Here is a 15,382-nt window from a genome sequence, read left to right as displayed (position 1 = left end):
ATTGTGTTCCAACATGAAAATTTAACAAGATTCAATGCTTGCATTAGTGCAGTAATAATAATAGTACAAAAATATTATGTTCATCTTATCAAGAGATCTTGCCCAACACAAAACGGATTCACAGCCATTATCCAGCAATGGAGATGTACAAGTAAAGCAAGTTGTTAAATATGTGTAGATTTCTAGGACTATAATAAAACCGTGCAACACAATCTTAATTTTACTGATATCAAACATTAGCTGTCCATGCATTCCACAATTGTTATCGAACTATGCGTGAGCACATTGTATTCAGACAGGAAATAGGTAGTACCAAACGTAGGTACACATAATTATGAAAAACCAAGATCAACGTGATGTTTAAGGTTCTTTTATTCCTTGCTCTTTAGACTTCACAAATGACATGGGTAGCTTAAACCCCAAGGCAGGTTGGAGAAAAGCAACTAAACAGTGGCTGCTACTTTAAGAACCTTTGAATGAGCCAAGAAGCAGTGCATTGTCGCAGTCTGCGCCATATACATCCTCCTACTCACTTCACTGATGGGAAGGCTGCAAACGTGAGTGCTTGCCCCTACTCGTGCAGCACCAACCTCCTCACCCAGTTGTATATGCCTGTATACGTCCCTCTTTTGCACAGAAACGGTTGTTGCAGACTATATGCTATATGGGAATGGCTCGCTGGATGTTAAATTACAGGATTTTGGCCACCTTCATCCAACTGGGCTAAGTGATAAGACTTCAACTAAACAGGTCGTCTTCGCCCATGGGGTCCAACCAGCAAAGTTTTTAGGTTCAGCAAAGTCTGGGGTAAACCAAAAAATTGAGTGTTTCGTCATTAGCAATCCAGGGAGTCCTACCCATATCGTCCCCACTCCTCAAGCGCTCACTGTCTTGGAGAATATGGGAGTGTGTGAGTGTCTGTCACACTTCTTTCTGGTTTCTTCTTTCTGTAAACTCAAGTCCACCGCTTTATCACCTCCAACTCCATAGGAGATCCTTCTCCCAGTTCTCAGGGCCTGCAAGTGCACTTGAATATTAGGCCTAAGGGGTGGCAGATGATGGGTCTCGGTGGTGCCAGGACAAGCATCAGGTCTAACACCAGGTGGGTAGACGCATGAACTCCTTGGCAGTCTGTATGGGATTAATTCTCTCCACCTCCCTGTATCAGGGTCCTAGTTGTACAGGTTGTGGAGGATCTGCTAGAGTGTTACCATCTTAAATTTGTCTTCATTGAAGAACTTATTCAAAAACTCAAGTCCGAGATGGGCTGCAGTCCTCTGTCCTTCTTTGAAAGCATGAAGTATAGGGAGCACCCCCCTAGTTCCTCTTTGCTTGAGGCACTATTTCGATAGTCCCAATTTCCAGCAGGGAAAGCATCTGCTGCAGGAGTAGTGGACCTGGGACATGAGTTGGTTGAGTGGATGGTTGAAAATGCAAGGGGGGGGGCTTAGGAAACAGAGGCAATAGCCTTGGGTAATCAGCAGTTGCGCGCATGATGCATCTTAAGCAATAGCCAACCATTCTCTGGAATTGTGGAGGAGACAACCCACTACCAGAGTAGCGTGGAACAACTTTTCAAAGCCGTTTTTGTGCCTCTGCACCACCAGAGGTGACTGAGGAGGCTGTGGGTCGAGAGGCTTTGCCACCTCTGCCTCTTGAAGGCCTTGAGAATGTTATCTGGCCCAGTCTAGCAGGTGCATGCCCTGTCCCTCTCTGGCTTAAAGAACTAAAGTAAATAAAGGTTGTGCAGAAGGTTGCAAAAGGCCTGCCCATTGCATCATCAAGCCCAAGATTGAAAGCTTTTGGAGAGATGGTCACACTAATTTCCACTCATCATTCAAGCATGTCAATGCCGTGAAAAAGGCTGGGTTACTTGAATTCATCAAACTGTTCAGCCAAAACTCGAGTTGGTAAAGAGAATTATTTTGGGGATTTCCAGGTACAACTGTTTACAATCTAAGGTTACACCGTCAGCCCAATATTATGTTTTTAACTAACCAATGGGCTATTTTGAGCTGGAACTTTCTCATCTTTCACGTCTTGCCCTACTATATGGGCATTTCCGAATACAACCAACAAGAAGTGGATCTTTTAACCCGTGGGTTTCCCTATCCAGGTAACAACCTTTTTTGTTCATTTCGCCTGCAAACAGTCTGGGAGGCGTGAATGAACACCAAATATTTTCCTGTGCGTTTCAGAATCCCTATACACTCCTCCTGAATTTAGTTCCGACGTGCTAGTATTCATTAAGCACAGTAAGTCCATTCAATGGGGGGGGGGTTCTTGGAGATAAACTAGCATTATGGAGTTTTTATACTGTCTCCCAATATAGACCTTCACTGACCGTATCCACATTTGTGTTGTAGATCACCACCTCAGGATACCTCTTAGATGCAACCAAATTACAAATCCCTGTCCTGAAGTAGGCAGATGTAATCACAGCACCCCACCACTGCTGGAGATGCCGAAACACAGTTGTGTCGACAATTCTATTGTAACACAGAGGCCACTTTACAACATTGTATACCAAGCTGATTGATTAAGCGTACAAAGTGTTATACGGCTCCAGATATCGCTAATTATCTGTATATAATGTTCACAAGTAATGTTTGTTTGTAAATATGGAATGTATGTTGTATAATTTCCTGTGCTACATGTTGAATCCTGAGTTAAACCATAACCTTTTAGTGAATATGACAAATGGAATAAAATAGTGGGTCACAGTATATCCGGGCTCGCCCTAATAATTTTTTATATTTATATGCTCTATTTGGATTAAAGACACATACGTGTAAGGGTTTACAGTGCCAGATGGTAATAGATACCAGTCATGTTTATGTACAATATACATTGTGTATTTTGAACTAATAGCTTGATTGGCACTAAATAAGGTGTTTTGTGTATGGATTAATGTTTGGTTGTGTATGTTGAATGTTTGAGAATGACGTGGTGATAGGATGAAAATGGTTATTGTAGAACTTGTTTAGTCGAGGGCAACAATTTGACATTGTTTTTGCACATGTTGAATCTACTTTAAAATGATTATGAAATAAAACTTTTGTATAAATACAAATTCTTTTTGATTGCCGACGGGCTGGAAATGAGCAGAATTCCTTACATGTGATCTTTGTTGTGTAGTGTGCAGTAGGTTAAAGTAGAATGTTGACATAATGCAGCACCAAACTACATTGCCATGGCTTTAGAGGCTTAATGTTTTTCTAAACGGTAGTCTACTTTGGACCCGAAAAGATTTGAACCATCAAACGTCATATCCAGCAGCTTAGCGCGGACATCCAGGGCAAACCCAGATTTCCTGAGCCAGGAAAATCTGCATGAAACTGAACTCATGCCCATTGCTCTCCCTTGACAGTCCGCGGATTCCAAGCTAGATTGTAGAGCTCAGGGCATTGCAACCTTACCATGACTGATGAGGTCTTTAAAGCAGTCTCATTTCCACTTCCATCATATGTTCAGCCAACTCGGATTATCACCCATAAAGTATGCATGTATTTAGCCAGGGTAATTGTTGAATTAATGGCTTTCATGGACATACTGCCTGAGGCAAACCTTTTTAAGCAAGGGCATCTTAATTTTCATCGCCCCTATCCAGAGGGAGGGATGGCTATTCAGTAGATTTAATTAATGATCTTGCTGCTTGCACAAAAGTCTCTGGAGTGGGGTGCTTAAAGAAGAAATCTGGGTCAGAGGAGGTCAGTTTGAATTTCCTAAAGAGATCCGTCTTAACTGCTGCCGCCGAGCAGGGTTTCTTCCATACCTCCAAGGGACGATGTCCAAGCACTAATTGAAAGAGCAGAATTGGTTCCTTTGGGTGACATCTGTCCAATATGTACATTCGGTCTTATTCTGTGATTTCTTTGGCAAAGGACCTCACCCTACCCATGGGGTATTATCATCCTATCCTTAGTTTTTCTGTAGGCAGCATTGGGGTGGTTAGGAGGATCAGGACCTGTGAAATTTACCTCTGGAGAAGCGTCAAGCACACTGGCATCCAAAAGATCTATGGCAAACTGTCATTCTGTCTTCTTCTGACTGGAATTCCTCAGGGGCATTAGACACCCTAAATTGCTCAAAATCAAATCGCTGAAAATGCTCAGAAAGGAATCCATAAAATCTTTCAACTGAAGAGTATCTCGAGAGAGGCCTAGCTTAAGGGCATTGAGAGGAAGAGGATAACAGTACGTTGAAGACCTTCAAAGGATTTGGTATTGTCAGCTCTCAAAAGGTCCTTCGAGGTCAATGCCTTTCCCTGGCTTTTAGTTGCTTTTTTTGGGCTAGGTGGGTTGCTTTACTTTGTTCTTCCGTTCCATGGTGGCTACAGAATGAACCCACTTTTCGAACACTTATAACACTTTAAGAATGTTTCTCTGCCAAACCAAATTTATAGGGTAAATGTACCAGACTGTCAGATTAAGTGGAAGAGCGTCTAGTTTTCCTCCTCCTCTTGTCCATGCAAGTGGAGGAGTGATGGGAGTCACTCCTCGATTGGGACCGGTTTCTTGGCTCCCTTTGAGATTTTCCAAAGACTTTTCTGAGCTTCTCCCCTCAGAGGGCTTATGCTTGGATGGAGTAGTTTTGATCGACTAGGAGATAGAGTGTCCAAGAGCCAGCTCAGACGAGATCACTTTAAATGATTTCAGTGTCATGACCTGGTAAGAGTGAACATCACCTACTTCTGGTTGGCACAAAGGCACTGAATACAGACCTTGTGAGGGCCTGTTACTTCATCTTAAATATATTCCCTTGGGGCAGAATATCTCAAACCTTTTTGACGACAGGGGGTGCTGTGCAACATCAGCATCATCGCCCGTCAAAGTTCTTTCTCTCAAGGCCAAACGCAGCATCGCTATAAATAGCTTGAACCACCCTTCATGACCTCAGTTCTATCATTTCTTTTCCCTGTGTTCAGACATGCTGGGAAAGCGGTTAACCTGAAAAAGGTTCTTTGAAGAGAGCGCTCTTTTTCAGAGAGGCAGAATGGGAGAGTGATGAGCAATCTGTGGGGAAACATTAACACCAGAGTTAATTCACTCCTTTAATGAATGGCATGCTCTCACAGATTGCTCATCTTTGATATGCACTCAAAGTAGTATGGTCATGTAGGAAGAGTGAAGAAAGAGCCCCGAGGTGAAGGTCAAATCAAGAAATTTTACAAGATTGCCCTACCAAAATGGGCTTCCTTACCAGACAGAATATCGGGGCAGAAATGCCTTGTGAAGGTATGCGTTATACTTCCCCCGTTCCTGGTGGCTCTCAGATCGTGTTTCCCTTTTGAAACTCCTTTGGGTTGTTCCCCATCCCAAGATGGCAAACACACGTTCGTATTGCGTGAGGTCGTCATCACGCATACGTGCCTCCAGGCCTCCGGCTACCTGGAAATAAGTAGCGTTCTGCTTTTTGGACTCCTTGCGTTGCAATTGCCTTATTGCGAAATGCTAGTTTTTTGCTTGCCTTATTCTTGCCGGCAATCCTCACCCTGTGAATTTCCTTTCTCGTCCCTCGCTCTTGGTCTCCTTGGCTTCCCCTCCCTGGTTTCCTGCTCCACTACCCCCGCTAGGTTAGCGGCTGGCTCTTACCTTCCTTTCTGCTTCAAGCTCTTGTCAGCTGGACTCCTACGGCAGTTCTGCCATCTCTCGCTCACCCCTGTGTGCCTTGCGGTTTGCCTGCTTTGTTTTTTTGCTGCCTGTCTCGCCGGCTTGGGCCGGCTGACATTTCTCACCTTTTTGCATTGTGCTCACCCGTGGACTCCTCCATAAGGAACAAGTTACGTAACTGTTGTTCTCCAGCATGGGTCTGGCATGGATTAACATGCTCATGAATATTCCCCGTCAGGCTGGGAATCCTCGGTAAAGAAAAAACCACTATCAGTTTCGTTTCTGATCTGTCTTTCGTAGTAATAACCAATCACTGATCTCTGCGTCATACTGACCACAGCCAATGACTGCCCTCTACCTAAGCCCCGCCTCTGGCAGCCATCTTCAGATTTGGAAGCACGTGAAGTGGCATTATGACCAAGTGAAGAGCCGCAGAGGGGTAGGCGGGAGGGTTCGCATGTGAATCCATGCCAGACCCATGCTGGAGAACAACAGTTACAGGTAAGTAACTTGTTCCTTCTCCAGCATGGGGTCTGGCATGGATTCACATGCTCATGAATAAAGAATACATAGCAGTACACACATGCAACCACGGGAGGTGGCAAAGGCTCAACATTAAGCATTACATCAAACTCAACATTAAGCATCTTACCTCCTCACCAGGCTCACCTCAGGCGAACAGGTTGCGCAGCACTGCTTGGCCGACCCTGGACTCCTCCCTGGAATCCCAGTCGACGCAGTAGAATTTCGTGAAGGTGTGCGTCGACCTCCACGTAGCAGCCCTGCATATGTCCATCAGGGGCACACCAGATAGGAACGCCGTGGTAGCTGCGATCGCTCTGGTGGAATGGGCTCTCGGACGGCCAGGCAGCGGTCGGTTTGCCAACCGGTGACAGTACATGATACAGCCGGAGAGCCATCTGGAAATGGAAGCCTTCGAGAGAGCCTTCCCCTGATTGACAGGTCCAAAGTTCACAAAGAGTTGTGACGTCTTCCGAAAACACTTTGTGCGGTCTACGTAGAACTTCAGCGCTCTAGCCACATCCAGCGAGTGCAAAGTCCTCTCAGCCGGCGACGAAGGCGACGGGAAGAACACAGGCAACACCAAGGGTTCGTTGAGATGGAAGTCCGACGGTACCTTGGGCATGAAGGAGGGGTGCGTCCTGAGCACTACCCTCGTGTCGTGAAAATTCAAGTACGGGGCCTTGCAGGAAAGGGCCTGGATCTCTCCCACTCGTCGTGCGGAGGTGATGGCCACAAGAAATGCTGTTTTCCACGACAGAAATTTCAACGGAGCCGAGTGCAGAGGCTCGAACGGAGGTCCCATGAGCTTGGTCAGCACCACGTTGAGCTCCCACGCCGGGGCCGGAGCCTTCACCGGCGGGAACGATCTGAACAGTCCCTTCATGAACTCTTTCACCAGACGATGAGACCACAAGGACGTCCGCCCCGTGGTTCTGGTGTATCGGGAGATCGCAGCAAGATGAATCTTGATGGACGCGTGTGCCAGTCCAGCTTTGGCCAGCGTCAGCAGGTACGGCAGTACTTGGGGAGCCGTAATCCGTAGAGGGTTAATCTTCTGTGCGTGGCACCAGACAGAGAACCTCTTCCATTTGTGTCCGTAGCATTTAAGAGTCGAGGACGCCCTGGCCTTTGCAAGAACCTCTCTGCAGTCGGCCGGTATGTCGTATCCTCCAAACTCTAGCGCTGCAGGACCCAGGCTTGCAAGTTCAGCGATTTCGGGTCGTGGTGGAGGATGGCGCCTTCTTCCCTGGAGAGTAGATCCGCGTCCACCGGCAGCTTGATTGGCGGGGACGCTGACAAGTCCAGAAGGTCCGGGAACCATATCTGCCTCGGCCACGCAGGTGCGACGAGGATCATCCTGCACCGTGACCTCTTGAGCTGGTTGACAAGCCAGATTAGCAGTGGCAAAGGAGGGAACGCGTAGAGGAACAGGCCCTCCCAGGGGAACGAGAAAGCATCGCCCATGCTCCTCGCCTGGGGAAACCTGCTGGCGAACCTCCGCCACTTGGAGTTCGTCGCCGTCGCGAACAGGTCGATCTGGGGTGTGCCCCACCGTCGGATGAGGCGATCCACTAGATCCTGCCGTAGTTCCCACTCGTGGCACGAGCGCAGCTCCCTGCTGAGTGAGTCGGCAATGGTGTCTTTTATCCCTGCCAGAAGAAACGGCACCAGAAACATCCCTTGGGCGACTGCCCAATGCCACAGGTCCTGCGCCTCCTTGGACAGTGCTGGGGACCTGGTTCCGCCCTGTTTCCTGATGTAAAACATGGTGGTGGTGTTGTCGGTGAAGATCCTCACCACCTTGCCCTTGAGGGACGGAAGGAAGGACCTGAGGGCCCAAAACACTGCACGGAGCTCCAGGACGTTGATATGTAGGGATTTCTCCGTCGGGAGCCAAAGGCCTCTTGCGTGCAGATTTTCGGTGTGCGCTCCCCACCCTTCCAGGGAGGCTTCCGTGGTCACTGTCTCCTGGTGGGCTGGGGTCTGGAAGTCCATGCCCGCCGTCAGATGCGCGCGGGTGCCCCACCACCGGATCGCTCGTCGGAAACTGTCGAGTGTGATCCTCTCCTCAAAGCTGCCCGTCATTTGGATCCAGCGCGCGTCCAGGAACTCCTGCAACGGGCGCATCCGGAGCCTGCACATGGGAATGAGGTAGATGCAGGAAGACATAATTCCGAGGAGGGACTTGATGGACCTCACCTTGGCCACCTCGGCCACCAACATCCGCTGCACCTTGCCCAGGATGGTCCTGGTCCTCTCCTCCGACGGGGAGGCCAGAAGGGACACTGTGTTGAGCCTCGCTCCCAGAAACAGAGCGTCTTGCGCGGGTACCAGGTGGGATTTGGCGTAGTTCACGGAGAATCCCAGGTCCGTGAGAAGTTGGATGGTCCTTGCCGTGTGAACCACGGCGAGCTCCCTCGTCTTGGCTCGGATGAGCCAGTCGTCCAGGTAGGGGTAGACGTGGACCCCCTCGCGGCGCAGCTGCGCCGCCACCGGTGCGAGGCACTTGGTGAATACCCTGGGTGCCGACCATAGTCCGAAGGGGAGGGCTTTGAACTGGTAATGACGCCCTTGGACCACAAACCTGAGGAATTTTCGGTGCCGCTTTAGGATGGGAATATGGAAGTAGGCATCCTCCAAATCCAACGACGACAGGAAGTCTCCTTCCTCCAGCTGACCCAGGACGTGCTGGAGGGTGACCATCCGGAACTTCTGCGCCTTGATGAACTTGTTCAGACGTCGCAGGTCCAGGATGGGGCGCCATCCCCCCGTCTTCTTCTTCACGAGGAAGTATCTCGAGTAAACTCCGGAGCCCCAAAGCCTCTTTGGGACGAGTTCGATGGCGCCCTTCCTGAGCATCACCTTTACCTCCAGGAGAAGTTGAGGGACGTGAAGTTCTTTCCTGGCGACGGGGGGGACGCGCGGACACCTTCTTTGAAACTCGAGCGCGTGGCCCCGGGCCAAGGCGTCCAGCACCCAACGGTCGGTGGAGATGGACTCCCACATGCTGACTAAGCTCGCCAGCCGGCCTCCCACCGGGGTGCTTCGGTGGGGGCCCGACCCCACGGCCGGTTCAATCCTGCTTCGACGAGGCTTTGCCGCCTTGACCTCCTTGGCGATGACGGCGGGGTCCGCCAGACTTGCCTCGTCCTCTGTAGGCCTCCTGAGACGACGAGCGGGCCGCTTGACGGTAGGTGGAGAAACCGCCACCGGAACCTTTGGAGGCGCCCTTGCCTCCGCTGCTCCGAAAGGGCGTCCGTCGTTGTTGCAGAACTCCAAGGGCCCGGGCCGTCTCAGTGTCCGCTTTAATGGCCTGAAGGGAATCGTCCACTGTTTTCCCAAACAGGTTGTTCCCATCGAAGGGCATGTCCAGGACTCTGGTCTGAACGTCTTGACGGAAGTCCGTAGCCTTGAGCCATCCACGCCGCCTAAGGCAAACGCCGTTGCCCAACTGGCGGAACCCAGTGTCGGCGATCTCCGTCGCAACGGTAATGGCGTGGTCCGAAGCCACCTCCCCTTCCTGCAGGATCTCCAGGGCCTCTGCCCTCTTGTCGTCCGGCAGGAAGTCCAGCAGGGGAGCCAGTTTGTACCAGAGCTCCCTGTCGTAGCGGGCCACGATAGCCAAGGCGTTGGCCGCTTTAATCGTCGTCGCTGCAGACGAGATGACTCTGCATCCCATAGCGTCCAATTTCTTTCCCTCGCTGTCCGGTGGGGAAGTCGATGTGGAGGCCGCACCCCCCCGCTTTCTTCCTGGCCGCCGCGGAGACGACGGAGTCCGGGGTAGGCTGCGCCCAGAGGCACAGGGGGGCCGTGTCCGGGACCCTGTACTTCTTCTCGTACCGGTCTCTTCTAGCTGGCGTCGTGGAAGGGTTCTTGAGGAGGGTGAGGCCCTCATCCCAAATGTCGTCCAATAGAGGCACTGCGAGGACCGTCTTCCTCTTGGCCTCGCGCCGCTGATAAAGGAAACCTTCCTTCTTCTTCTCCTCAGGGCAGAGTTGGAAAAGCTCGGATGCCCTGGTGATCATGGAGTGGAACGATCCAATCTCGTTGGGCGGAGAAGCCCTGGTGGGAGGCGACGACGGTACATCCTCGTCGTATGCCTCGTCGTCCGTACCCGTCGCTGCCGTGTCAGTCCCCGTATCATCCCCTCGGGTGGACGGGGAGGAGGGCTGGACGGGGCGCGACGGCTGAAAAGGAGGTGGAGGGTGGATCCTTCTTTTCTTGGTAGGGGGAACACCAGAAGGTCCCGGTTCTGGGTCCCCCGACGGGAGAGGTTCCTCCGTCGGCAACGGTAGTCTCGTCCTTATTTCTGAGCATAAGGACTGTATAGCCAACAAAATGGCCGCCGAGTTGTCTTGCGGCGCTGGCAGAGGGGAATCCGACGGGCGATCAGGGGCCCCGTCGGTACCCTCGACAATGTCGTCGTCACCTGCGTCGGGATCCATCCCGACGGGCCGGTCTTCTTCCACGCCGAGGCCGTGGCTTAAGACCTCGACCAGCTCCTCCTCCGAGGTTGAAGCCGAATCTACGACGAAGCCCTGCCCCCCCTTTTTCTTCCCCTCGGGGGATTTCACGGGGGTCCTATCGATGGGCACAAAAGAGGACTCCCTCCGAGGTGGCAGGGAGACTCTGAGCCCCGAGGTCGCCACCACTGGTGTCGCCTCCACAGGCTGAGCCAGGGCCGCCGCGACAGTTTCGATAGAGGGCTTGGCCGGATGGATTAAGGCCTTCACCACCTTAGGTACGCTCACCGCCTTATCCTTGAGAGGGGGGGGGACACTGCCTCGCTCCCCCTCCGCCTTCGAGCTCGACCGGGGCCTCTCCAGGAGCTTCGCCGGGTGCTCGGCCTTCCTCTTACTCGACCCAGAGCGTTGGCTCGTGGTTGATGGTGCCGGGGAGGGTGCGCCCTGCCTGGTGCCCGTAGAGCCCGACGGTTCGGCGCTCCCGGTGCCAGCGGACTTGCAGTGCTTGGCCTTATGTTGGACCCCCGTCGCCGGGGCGTCCTCAAAGGTCTTAGAAGACCGCTCGGATTTCTTCCTCTTCTTCTCGCCGGACGGGCTCTTCCCTTCTAGCCAGTTGGCGAGACGTTGATGGCGGTCCTTCATGGTCCGCTCCGACATGTTGCCGCAAAACGCACAGTCCTTCTCCACGTGCGTCTTGTCCTCATGTAGGCAGTAAAGACAAAAAGAGTGTTCGTCCTCCTTGAAGACGTTCTGCAGCTGGCATCCAGGGCAGACCCTGAACAGCTTTCCGGGCGTCGAGCTTCCCTTCTCCTGGGCCATGACCGGGCCTGAGAAACTTCTGGAGTCCTCCAAAAGCGTAGCTCGACGAAATCTTCAGCCTTGAGGGGCGCAGACGAATCCGACACGGGTCCCCGTTGATCAGATGGAGAGTCGGTGGAGCTTGAAGCTCTTTTGACCGAAAAAACGAAGTTTTTGAGAAAAAACGTGAAAAAAATAGCACTAACGCTCGAGAGCAATAGCACGAGGATCCCAACACATGAACGTGCGGTAAAAATCTGAAGATGGCTGCCAGAGGCGGGGCTTAGGTAGAGGGCAGTCATTGGCTGTGGTCAGTATGACGCAGAGATCAGTGATTGGTTATTACTACGAAAGACAGATCAGAAACAAAACTGATACTGGTTTTTTCTTTACCGAGGATTCCCAGCCTGACGACGGGGAATATTCATGAGCATGTGAATCCATGCCAGACCCCATGCTGGAGAAGCACTACTTGCTTCTCAGTGCATCCTGGGAATTGGAGTCTTCTGCTACTCATCGCTAGGAGTCTACTTGACCTACTACTTACCCGAGAGGCTTCTCTTCACGGTTCCCCCCACCCCCATTCAAGGGGGTTTTTCCCTGGGACCTGGCTCTCTGAGCGGCCACGGTGTGCTCCAGTTTTTAGCAATTGGGTTGCACAGTGGCTACCTGGAAGGACATGCCTTACCTCTTTACAGCAAAGGATACCAAAGCTCAAGAGGTAACGGCTGACACTGACAGTATATATCAAGGATAATGTTGCGGCCTGGCAGCTGTCCAACGTCGGAAGACCAGGCCAGCCCTCTAATCAAGTGTGCCCTAAAACCGTTGTAAATCTCGTTCCCCCGCAATGGAATAACGTTCAGACACACAATGCTATCCGTCTCAGTAGTGTTCTGTCACCCCTTTGCATACTCTAGGACCAGTGTCTACTGCAAAAAGCTGGTCTTCTGACCTGAACTCCCTCGTTCTGGAGATGTAAAAGCTTAATGCTCTCTTAGGGTCTAGCCTGTACAACCTCAGTTTGTTTCTGGACGGAGGAAGAAGATAAAACACTGGCACACAATTTCTCTAGAATAGGTTGAAGCCAACGCTACCGTAGTAAGGAGGTGGAGCCTACTCTGAATATGACCTTTTCTTTAGAGAAAACAGTGAAAGGAGGTTTGCAGGAAAAAGCTTGCAGTTCGCCAACTCAACGTGCAGATGTGATTGCAACTAAAAATAAGATTTTTCTCGTGGAGCCTGAGTGGGCAAGAACGCATCAGCTCAAAGGAGCTCCCATTAGTTAAGCTGAGACGAGATCCCAACCGAGCACAACGAAAGGAGCCGAGTGAAAACTATAGATAAGACCTTCATGAAATGATATCACAATTGGCATAGTAAAGTATCATCCTTGTTCAGGCGTTGCGTTTAAAAATGGAAAGCACAGCCAGCTATCCCTTTACTGTAGTGTTACAGATCTAACACAAATTACTCAAACTCCATGACAGTCTAAGGGTTTTATTTTTTTTATTGTTGTAGGCCCTGCAGCCATCCCTCTCTCATTTACCTTAGGATTTCCTTCCTAACCCAGTTGTCCAAAACCATGGTTGGTTATATTGCATGTTAGCCCCTACAACCTAAAAGTTACCTTTGTCTATATGCTGGCTATAGAACTCACTCAGACTTCCTAACTGTCCCTACTCTAACCAGTTGTTTGTGCCCCAATAGAAATTTTGTATAGTGGCTTGCATTTACTACGCTGGAATCAGGCTGGTTCACCCACTACCTCCTCTTCTCTACCACTCTTACTCTCACACCCTCCTACTTAATCCACCCTCCACTCTTCTGCCCCTCCAATTTTTCGCTCCACTACTCCGTCTTGACTCCCTCCGCTACACCGCATCGCCTCCCTCCACTATTCCTCCTCACCTTCACAGTTATCCAAACACTTTTCACTTGGTACAACGTCTTCATATTCACGCCTTATACCAATTTACATTAATCGCTTGCCACACAAACACACACACTGTAGAACCACTTTCACTCCTAAACCAATATCTCACCTGCTGCACAACTCTTCTCAACAGTCCACTGCTCCCACCTTCCTCCTACTGGTCACTTGGTCGACTTACACCTCCATTAATGACCTCATCCCAATAAGCAACACTTCCCATTTCCTGACATTAGTGTAAATCTCGACTATTAGGATTGGAAACCTTTCTGTGGCCAATCTGGCCCTGGCTTCCCCATCCAGGGCATGTGCATAAAGTCTTGAAAAGGGGGTTAACAACCACCCCCCAACCCATTTTCTCTGTGAAAGTTGGCCGCATACACAATATGGTGTAGCGATATTATTGATCCAGGGTCTGTTACAGTGGAGTTGACCAACAAGTTCAGTGGGGGAGAGGGGCAGTGGATTTCTTTTTCAGCCATTTTACCCAGTCGTCCAGGAGGGGCTGCGGCATGACGTGCAAGCTTCCCAGTGTGCCTGTGCTTCAAAGTAGACAGCAGAAGCTCAAGTCCCCTGTGAGCGTTGCCCCCCCCCGTCCATAGGGGATCGCAGTCAGTCTTTCCAAGAAGGGCGGGACCTGCTCCCCTTCCTGGTTCCCGGGTGGTCTTGGGGAGAGGGGGCTCATAAGCATGTTGCAAACTGGCTCAGGTAACAGTGGTGTTAGGATAGATTTCCAGAATCCACCTTGGGGTGGATTCACCGAGTCAAAGAAGTTTACAAAGGCTTAGACTCCCAGAGTGGTCGGAGGGTGATCTAGGCCTACAATGAGAGATAAAGAGCACTCCAATAATTCCAGATTGGCAGAAGTCGTTATTTCTTAGGACTTTACGCTTATAGCAATAAAAACCTCAGGAAAGCATTACACAACTATTATCATATACATACATTCACCATTTGGGTTTTACTAATAGAACACCAACACTTCACCTTAGAACCAGTAAGGCTACAGTTAGCACAGCTAGAAGCAACACATCAAATACTATGTATCAAAGTGAGAGCCAGAAAAACAGATTTAAAACCAGTTAAGAGAGAAAGAGAAAAATAAGTAGAACACCAAAGAGGTCAACCTAGGAGGTAGTCCCCATTACTTAATTCCAGCCCTGATGGGGAATGAGGCCTAGTGCCCGAGGGCTCAGCAGGCAGTAGGGGTCAAGATAGGCTGTCCCCACCAGATATTGGGGGGGGGGCACCAATAAGGGTATTCTTTTGCGATCAGGACAGAAGAGCAGCAAATCACTGGGATCTGGCTACAGAGAATGCTGGTCAGCTGCAACATCATCCTCGGGTCTACATCGGGGTGAACTTGAGTCTTTCCACAACAAGGATCAGAAGAATAGCTGCCGGAGTCCTTTTATGCAGGATTTCCATTGGAGTTGCACCTAGGTCCACCGATGGTAAGGATCTGCACCATTCAAACTGGAAGGGGCCGTCCAATCAGGGGCAGCCAATGGCCACAAAGTCTGACACAATGTGGCTCGGATGTGGACTTTGTCCAGACACATCCAGCCACACACAGACCAACCACCACTTGCATGGGAAAGCAGGATCTTTGCACATGAAAGGGATTTCGATGTGCAGCAATTACGGCTAAAGGGCAAAATGGCTAAAAGACAAGCAAGAAACTAGTGGCACAGCCAGTAAGTGCACTCTTTATGGCATTACGTGGTAAAAAATACCTGCAGCTGTTCTCCAGCATGGGTCTGGCATGGATTCACATGCTTATGAATATTCTCTGTCAGGCTGGGAATCCTCAGTAAAGAAAAAATCAGTTTAATTTCTGAACGGTCTTTCTCCTAACAACCAATCACTGGTCTCTGAGTCAGACTGCCCCAGCCAATGACTGCCCTGTACCTAAGCCCCTTCTCTGACAGCCATATTCAGATTTGGTAGCACGTAAAGTGGGAGTAGGACCAAGAGACGAGCCGTAGAGGGGTAGGCTGGAGGGTTTGAATATGAATCCATGCCAGACCCATGCTGGAGAACAACAGTTA

The 15,382-nt window shown here is 50.5% G+C and overlaps 1 protein-coding gene across 5 annotated transcripts in view; it reads right to left on the bottom strand.

The window, feature by feature from the left end:
- Positions 1-15,382, bottom strand: part of BIRC6 (baculoviral IAP repeat containing 6) — a 3,097,233-nt gene that overhangs the window by 1,611,860 nt on the left and 1,469,991 nt on the right. The gene's annotated exons all lie outside the window — the stretch shown is intronic.

Source organism: Ambystoma mexicanum, chromosome 4q (genome assembly GCF_040938575.1).
Source record: "Ambystoma mexicanum isolate Mex_15411 chromosome 4q, UKY_AmexF1_1, whole genome shotgun sequence".
In the NCBI taxonomy this organism is placed as follows: Eukaryota; Metazoa; Chordata; class Amphibia; order Caudata; family Ambystomatidae; genus Ambystoma; species Ambystoma mexicanum.
This window is presented reverse-complemented; position numbering and strand designations above follow the sequence as displayed.